Source organism: Meles meles, chromosome 8 (assembly GCF_922984935.1).
Source record: "Meles meles chromosome 8, mMelMel3.1 paternal haplotype, whole genome shotgun sequence".
NCBI lineage: Eukaryota > Metazoa > Chordata > Mammalia > Carnivora > Mustelidae > Meles > Meles meles.
Genome location: NC_060073.1, coordinates 63,244,583 through 63,252,500, shown reverse-complemented (window position 1 = coordinate 63,252,500; position 7,918 = coordinate 63,244,583).

Here is a 7,918-nt window from a genome sequence, read left to right as displayed (position 1 = left end):
CCTCACCTCGCTTCGTCCCCAGAAAGGCCTTCTTCAGGGACAGCCACACTGCCCTCAGACCTTACAGGGGCTCTCTGGGTGCTCTTCGTTATCCAGTCTCACTCCTCTGAGGCCCTCCTCATTTCGCCTCGAATATCCACGTCATGGCTCCATTCATGCTATCAAGAACACCCCCCAGCTCTCTCCAAATTGCAAGTCTTGCCCTTTCTGTTCTAGAACCACCCCTTCAAGGCAGACCTGAGCTGGGGCGGGGCCTCCTTCAATGCCACCAGCCTCTGGACTCCCTGTTATCCTGGCTGCTTGCCCCTTGCACACATCTGTGTCCCCAACAGTGGAGTCGGAGAAGGGCTCCTGAGGAAGGCCAGTGGCCATGTCAGCACAGGACTAGGCGCAGGTGACCTGGGGAGGAGTGTTTGTCGAAGGAGTGCTATTTTGTCTCTTTCTCTAAAAGCTGAAACCAAAGAAAAATGTCATGATGGTGAAAAGCCTTGTGCGAGTGAGCTTCGAGGATTGTTTGCCCTCTCCATGGGCACAAAATGCCTACCAACCAACCAAACTTCTCTGGTCCCCTGTCAGAGTGGGGCCCTTGGAGATGATGTCACTGGATGGTGGGGGTGACAAGGCAAGAGGAACCCAATGGGTGAGAAGGGGACTTCCTGGCTCAGAGGCCTCAGTGTGGAGTGAGGAGGCCCAAGAATGTTTCGGGAAGGCCAAAGTAGAGGCCAGAGTCTGTGTGTGGGAGGGGGTGGGGGGGTTGCCTGTGGGTACAAATGCCCCGGTTTGTAGAGAGGAAAGGGGCAAGGATTCATGTGATTGTGCTTGGAGGGGGGCGGGTCTGTGTGCCTCCAGAGCCAGGAGGTGGGATGTTGGACCCATCAAGCCTGAAAGCTACTCCTCCAGGCAAACCTGGGCTGCTGTGTGCGCAGAGTCGATGGTGCAATATGAATATTGAGGCCCCACTAGTTGTTCTCTTTCTAAGGTGGGGAAAAGCCCAGCCTTCACGGGGCGGAGCTATGCCTGGTACTATGTGTCTGACAGCGTGTCTGGAGAAGCACAGACAGGGACCAGCGGAGGCTGTTGGCCACAGGAGGGGAGGGGAAAGGACAGTCTCCTTCACACACACCCCCATGTACCCTGTCCCTCCAGCAAACAGCCCAGGACAGGGACCTCGGGGAGGCCCTCAGAGCCCTAAGCTGATGGCTAAGGTGCTCATCTAAGCTGGGGTGCTGTGCTCCCAAGAGGAGGGGATGTGTAGGGAGCAAAAGGGGGAGGGGAGGGGAGTAGGGAGCGGAGGTGAGAGCGAGAAGGGGCCAGGGAGAATGAAAATCCAGCCTGTTGGTGGTTTCTTCTTTTTTTAAGAGCCACAAGCTGAGATCAAAGGTGATATTTTTACAGCAACTGAAATAGAAAACCACTGGGCGCACAGTGGGAGGTGAGCGGCCGGAACACAGGCCCCTTTATGCAGTCTGTGGCCACAGCAAGCACACTGCCCAGGGCCTGGGGGACAGTGTGGCCGCCATCTTCCCAGCTCAGCTTCCAGAAAGAAGTCAAGGGGATGAGCTACGGCCCTCAGTGAAGGGAGAGGAAAGGGCGGGCAGTGAAGGAGGTAGTGACACTCTCACCATTCTTGCTGCGGGTGTCGGGTGCCCCAGTGACATCAGGCCCTGTTTCTTCCTCACAGAGCCCTGTGAGCAAGGATCCCGAGACCCCTGTGGGCCTGAGGAGAAAACCAAGCCTGCAGGGGAAAGAGGACTTGGTTAAGTCCCATGGAGAGTTGGGAGCAAATTCAGGACTAGAACCACGGGGATCCTGGTCCAACCCCCTTTCTGCTCTCTGGACTCACTGAGTCACTCGCATGTCAAATCGTTGGTGGGGGTGCCGGGTTGCCGGCCCTGGCCTGACGGAGACCCTGCTCAGTTCCACTAGAGCTCAGCTCCAGGCTTTCACCATGTGGACCCTGCGCCGGCAGCACCAGCCCCATGGAGGAACAGGCCAGAATGCCCATTCTCAGGCCCCAACCCAGACTTTCGGAACCAGAAACTCTGCCAGCATTTCCCAGAGTTTAATCTTTTCATGAGCTCTGCAGGTGATTCTGGTGCACGCTAAGTTTGAGAATCGCTGTGCTGCTACCTCAGTTTCCACGTCTGCACTTCAGGGAAAATTCTAAGGCCAGTCTCACAAGATGGAGCCCACTACCCATGAACACATATGCTTGGTGTGTACCCTATGCCCGCCAGTCTTCTAAGCCCTTTACAGAAATTAACTAACCTAATTTCAGCACTCTGTGAGACAGGAGCTAATACGATCCTCATTTCACAGATGAGGAAATGGAGGCACAGAGAGGTAAAGTTACTTGCCCAGGGTCACACAGCTAGGAAGTGGCAGAGCTCTGGAATCTCAGCTCTTAATAGGTAACCCACAGAAAGTCTCCAGCAGAGGGTCTGGCTCCCAGGGCATGGCTGCGAATGTTATGATGGCAACTCGTATTACTTCACTTGAATTTAAGATGATGTTCCCCATTTTGAAAATATGAAATCTGCTGTCTCATTAAGATGGAGGAGGGAGTCAGGCGCAAAGGTGGCCTCCGTATCTGAAACCCCAGGGCAGCCCACAGACCCACACCATTCATGCAGTTCTGAAGCCACAACATACCATCTTGGTCTTCTGGAAGCATGCCAAGTTTGCCCTAGGGAAGAGCGTGGGCTCTGGCAGAGGTGGGCTAGAACCCCGGCTTGGCCATTCGGGGGCTGTGTGACCTTGCACAAGGCACTTCGCCTCTCTGTACCTCCCCTTCTTCATCCGTCAAGTGGATGGAGACAGTCCTAGCCTGGCAGGGTTCCTGTGAGCCGGGAGCGTGGGGGTGGGGGGGGGAATGGCCCAGAGCAGCCCGGAGCTGGGCCCCTCCCTGGAGCTACTTCAGTGCGAAGACCAGCTCAAGACCCAGAAAAGGTTTGAAAGAAGAAGAAATAGTTCCCAAATGCTCAAAATGCCTTTGTCCTCCAGCCTCCCTGTCCGTTTCCAGATCTTGAAATAGCCACCCCAGCCAGGGACCGCGGGGAGAAACAGTGGCACCTGCCGCAGCCAAGGGGAAGTTAAGAGCTGAGGAGGGAAGACAGCCCGCCACCACCACCAGCCAAGCCTCCGCAAGCAGCACCAGCATCTGAGCGGCCGCTGCTGCCGGGAATTATTTTGGCCCAGACATCTGAAGCTCATTAGCTCTGCTCCCTGGGGGGCCGACCCTGCTCGGTGAGAATTATCCCAGACAGAGCCACAGAGGATGGAGCAAACGAAGACCAGGTGAGGTGTGGCTACAAGAGAAGGAGGGAGCACAGTCTCCTAAGCGGCCTCTGGGGACCTCCGGAGAGCAGAGGAGGCTGGGAGAAAGGCCCGGGGCCTGGGCCCAGCTCCAGCCAAGCCACCGGCTCCCTAGCCATGCAAACTGGACACAGGAAATGGAAGGGGGTCCCTCTCCCTCTTTGGCCCTCAGTTTCCCCACGTGTGCTTTAGCGGAAGGGCAGGTGAGGCACATACTGGGTACCTTCCAGCCTGACCCTGGGTGGGGGGGTTCCCAGCCTGACCCAGAATTCCTGGCCCCTGAAGGTTAACTCTGTGCTGACAGGAGGTCAGTGATGGCAGGTGGGGACAGAGATAATTCAGGGATGGGGAGCCGACGATTCCTCCCTTGGGCCCAGACACCAGAGGGGAGTTGGCAGGGGAAACCAGAAAGTGAGACTGCATTTCAAAACAGTCATCTGGGTGCCCTCTCAGTGCCCACAGGGGGCAGAGCTGGTGTGAGCCTCCTGGAGATGGACCCCGACTGAGCGGAGGGCAGGGGTCAAGAGAGCCTTTTCTCTTTAGACTTCCTATTCCACACTGATGGCCAGACAGGCCATAGTTAACTTTCACCTAGCGGTTTTTATTAGCAACTTCTTTTATGCCAAGCACTATTCTAAACACTGTACACATATTAAAATCATTTAACACTTTCACTGGTGGTGGGTCCTGGGTGATAGACCAGCCTGGCTTCTGGCCCTCACTTGGCCAGTCCTGACATTGAGCTTTCTCAAGACCCCCGGAGAGGTCAAACAGGCTGGCCCTAAGCATGTCCATCAAGATCGATGCTTCCTCTCATCACTGTTACAACTGACACAGAACAATCTCCCTTTCCATGGACTGGAGTGCTCTCCATCCCCTTCCTGGTCTCCGCTCCTCCTGGTAGCCTGGTCTCTGGGAAACTGTTGCCCGATGGGCCCAGAAGATGACCAAAGTGGGGAGGACGACTAGTGCAGAGGGTCGTTCACACAGGCCTTGGTGAAGCCTGATGACCGATTTCCACTCTGAGCAGAGAGGCCCTCTTTGGGGACCCAGATGGGCATGTCCCTCAGACAGTGACTCTTTCCTTCTGGACAGCGTTGGACATACACACGGCCAACGTGGGCTTCTCTGAACTATGGCTTTTCTCTGGACACCTCATTCCTGGGTTGCTGCGTTCTTTCTTTCAGTATCCCAAGATACTGCTTGGGTCAGTATCTCTGATGACCAGGCAAGAGAGCTGTGTCCTGAGCCAGAGAACCTTTTTGATTCATTGACTTCTCATGGGCAACGTTATTACTGGCATTTCTAAGAAAGGCCTAGAGAGAGATAGGAACCCATTCAAGTTCACATAACCAGTCAGGACTGAGGCAGCCCTGGAATCTCAGACCATTTTCAATCAAATAGTTCATCACTTTCAGGTATGAAAAATGAATTATACAAGTGCAGAAAAATTAGAAAACACAGACAAGCAAAAGCAAAATAAATATCCCTTTGGTTTGTTTTTCCAAGAAACTTCTATTGCCTGTTCCCATCCCTTCTCTCTCTCTGGGGCCTCAGCCACACTCCCCCAGCCCCAGCCATAATCAATACCTCGCCTCCTTTGGCCAACAGCTGTTCCCTGAGGAATAAGACTTGACAGCAGATCCTGGAAGGCAGCCTTAGACTGGAGGAGGGAAAGGCTTCGTGTCTCTTCTGGAACAGCACAGCTTCCGCCCAAACGGAACTGTTTAAATACAGTTAAATACAGGATATAGGAGGGAAGACTCTCAGCTAGAAGTCCAGAGCCCACCACCGACCCTGCCGGGTCTATGGATCAACTGTGTGACCTTGGGCCTGTCCATGCCCCCTCAGTTTCCTCCACTGTAAAATGGAGACTTGAACTTGACCTAGTAATCCCCCCATAGCCTTTATCAGTGTGTCGGCTTCCTATGGGCAAAGACCATGCCCTCTCCTTTCAAGTGAGCTATAGAATTTCGAATCAGAGGACGGGGGTCCATCACTCACTGGCTGTTAGGACCTTGTGCAGGGCACCACCCTGCTCTGCACTCCACTGCCCCATGGAAAGATGCAGACCAGTGTGCTGGTCCTCTGTGTGTCTCAAGGGTACCATCGATCCTGTGAGAGGTGGGTCTTCAAGACCCCGTGGGTGCCGTAGAGGGAGATGCTGTACTGGGCTCTTACTCTGGGGTGCCCCCTACTTGCCCAGTGCCTGGCTTCACCCTGGCTCAGGGGGTCTGGCCCAGGCTTGTAGATGGAGCCTGTGCCTGCCCGTGAGCTCACGCAGCTCTGGCAAGAGAACTGTGTGGACCCTGGGCCCGGCCCACCTTATGAAGTGTCAGTAACGTTGCCCAGAGGGCCTCGGGGCCCATGACGTCATGGACAGCCGTTTCCATGTTGGAGCTCACAGAGCTAAGGCCATTTTAAAAAAAGAGCACTGCCTTTTTCCCTTTCTTTCTTTTTCCACTTTGGCTAAGGCATGGAATGTGAAAGCGGCTAAATTATTGCAGGAAGGGGTAGAGGCTGGGCTCAGAGACCAGTTCTGCTTTCTGGGGCCCTAAGAACAATGGCAAACCTGGGAGGTCCGGCCCCGGCTTCCTCATGCCCATGGTGAGCCCACTCCAGCCTCCCCTGACAGGACACTAAGGGGGTGGCAGCAATGGTGTGCCTCTGGTTCCCAGATGACCTTTCTGGACCTCAACTTGCCATTTATAAGACAGACTGGGTGTTCATGTCCACACCCCTCCCCGTCCCCCCAAATTCATTCATATGTTTAGTCCCTACCCCCCAGCATGATGGTATGTGGGGTAGGGCCCTTGGGAGGTAATTAGATGAGGTCATGAAGGTGGGGCCCCCACGATGAGATTCGTGTCTTTACAGGAGGAAGAGAGATCAGAGCTCAGTCTCTCCGTCTCTCTCCCCCTCCACCCCGCGTGCGCCTGAACAGGTCACGTGAGCACACAAAGAGCTGGTGGCCATCTGCAGGTGGGGAAGTGGGCCCTCACCAAGAACCAATCTGTCAGCACCTTAATCTTGGACTCTGCACCACGCAGAGCTGTGAAGAATAGAAGTGTGTGCTGTTGAAGTCGTCCGGTTTAGGGTGTTTTGTCCAGGTGTGTCTCAAAAGAACCTCAGCTCCATTGTGGGCGCAGCCGGGTCTGAGTCGCTAAGGGCATAGCTAGAGGTGTATAGTCTTGTCCTACCTGTTCGACCTTTGCTACACGGCTCTTTCATGTTAGGCGCCAGACGATGCCCGGGGTGGGGGGGTGGGGTCCAGCGAGAACCCAGACATGCTGCCCAACGAGGCACGCTGAGTGTCAGGAGGCCTGGTCTCCAGGCTGCTGACTGGCGATGAGACAGCAGCTGGCTGACGGGGTTTCTACCCAGGTTGATGAAAACGTCCTAGAATTAGATAGTGGTGATGGTTGCACAACTTTGCAGTCCACTGAATGGCACACCTAAGAAACAACAGCGCCGACAAAGGAAAGATGGTTGGTTGGACAAGAGGACCTCCAAAAGAAGAAACACTGATATTTTTTTGTGCCTACAATACCCCAGAGCCTGCACTTAGCACGTTATCTCACGATCTCTAGAGTTTCTTTTGGCTTGGACCTCTTGGGATCCACCATGATGCTATTCACACCGGGATGGCTCATCAGTAAATCCAGCTAGAGCCCCCCGACTTCGGGCCCCAAGCTAGTCTAGAGGCTGGGGAAGGGAAGGGATGGGCGCACAGGCTCTCCCCTGCACAGTTCGGAGCCCGCGGCAGAAATCAGAAGCGCACCGTGTACTCCGAAGGTTCCTCTCTTGAGGGCTAGCTTCATTTCCTTTCCTTTCCTTGTATAGGAGAGAACCCCAAATTACAGGATGGCACACAAGTGGGTGACTGTACGGGGAGGCCCCGGGAGTTGATTTATCCTCTGATGCACGGGGCCCTTTGGCTGGGTGTTCAGAATACAAGAGTGGGCAAGTCAGACCCAGCCCTGCCCTTAGCAAGGGAGATAGACTTTTAAACAGTCAAACACACAGTGAAGAATTTCTTTCATGACTGTGACTGTCATGGGCACTGGAGAGAAAAGCATGGGAGGAACAGGCCAGGCCTTAGAGGCTGGGGTCCGTGCCTATCTGTGCCTGCTTTTCCCTGCTCACTCTTCAGTGTCCCAGTTCAGAGAAAAAGCTACAGCCCCCCCTCCTTGCAGGCCACATTAATGCATCTGTACTAGGAACAACCCGAGCTCCCGGAAGGCCTGGTCATGGCTCCCTCCCTCCCGGCCTCTGAGCCTGCTGCTCTGCACGTCCAGGAGCAAGGGCCTGCCAGCCCGGGCAGCCACGGTTACTGGAGCTGGACGATGTGTGAAGAGCCCTGCTTGGCAGCCCCCTGGCCATCCAGCCCCATTGCCCTCCTCCCCAGCAGACCCCGCACCCCGCCCCTCTCCACGCCAGCTCCCCCCACTCCAATATCTTGAGGTGAGAGCTTTTCCACCAGGTCTCAGGCCAAAGCCTGGTTCTTGGCTCCAGGTTCAGTGAGCCGGTTTCCGGCCATCCCCGCCCTCCGCTGCTCCCCGAGGACCCGCTCCAGGCCTCGGCTGTGGCCTCATGCTCTTTC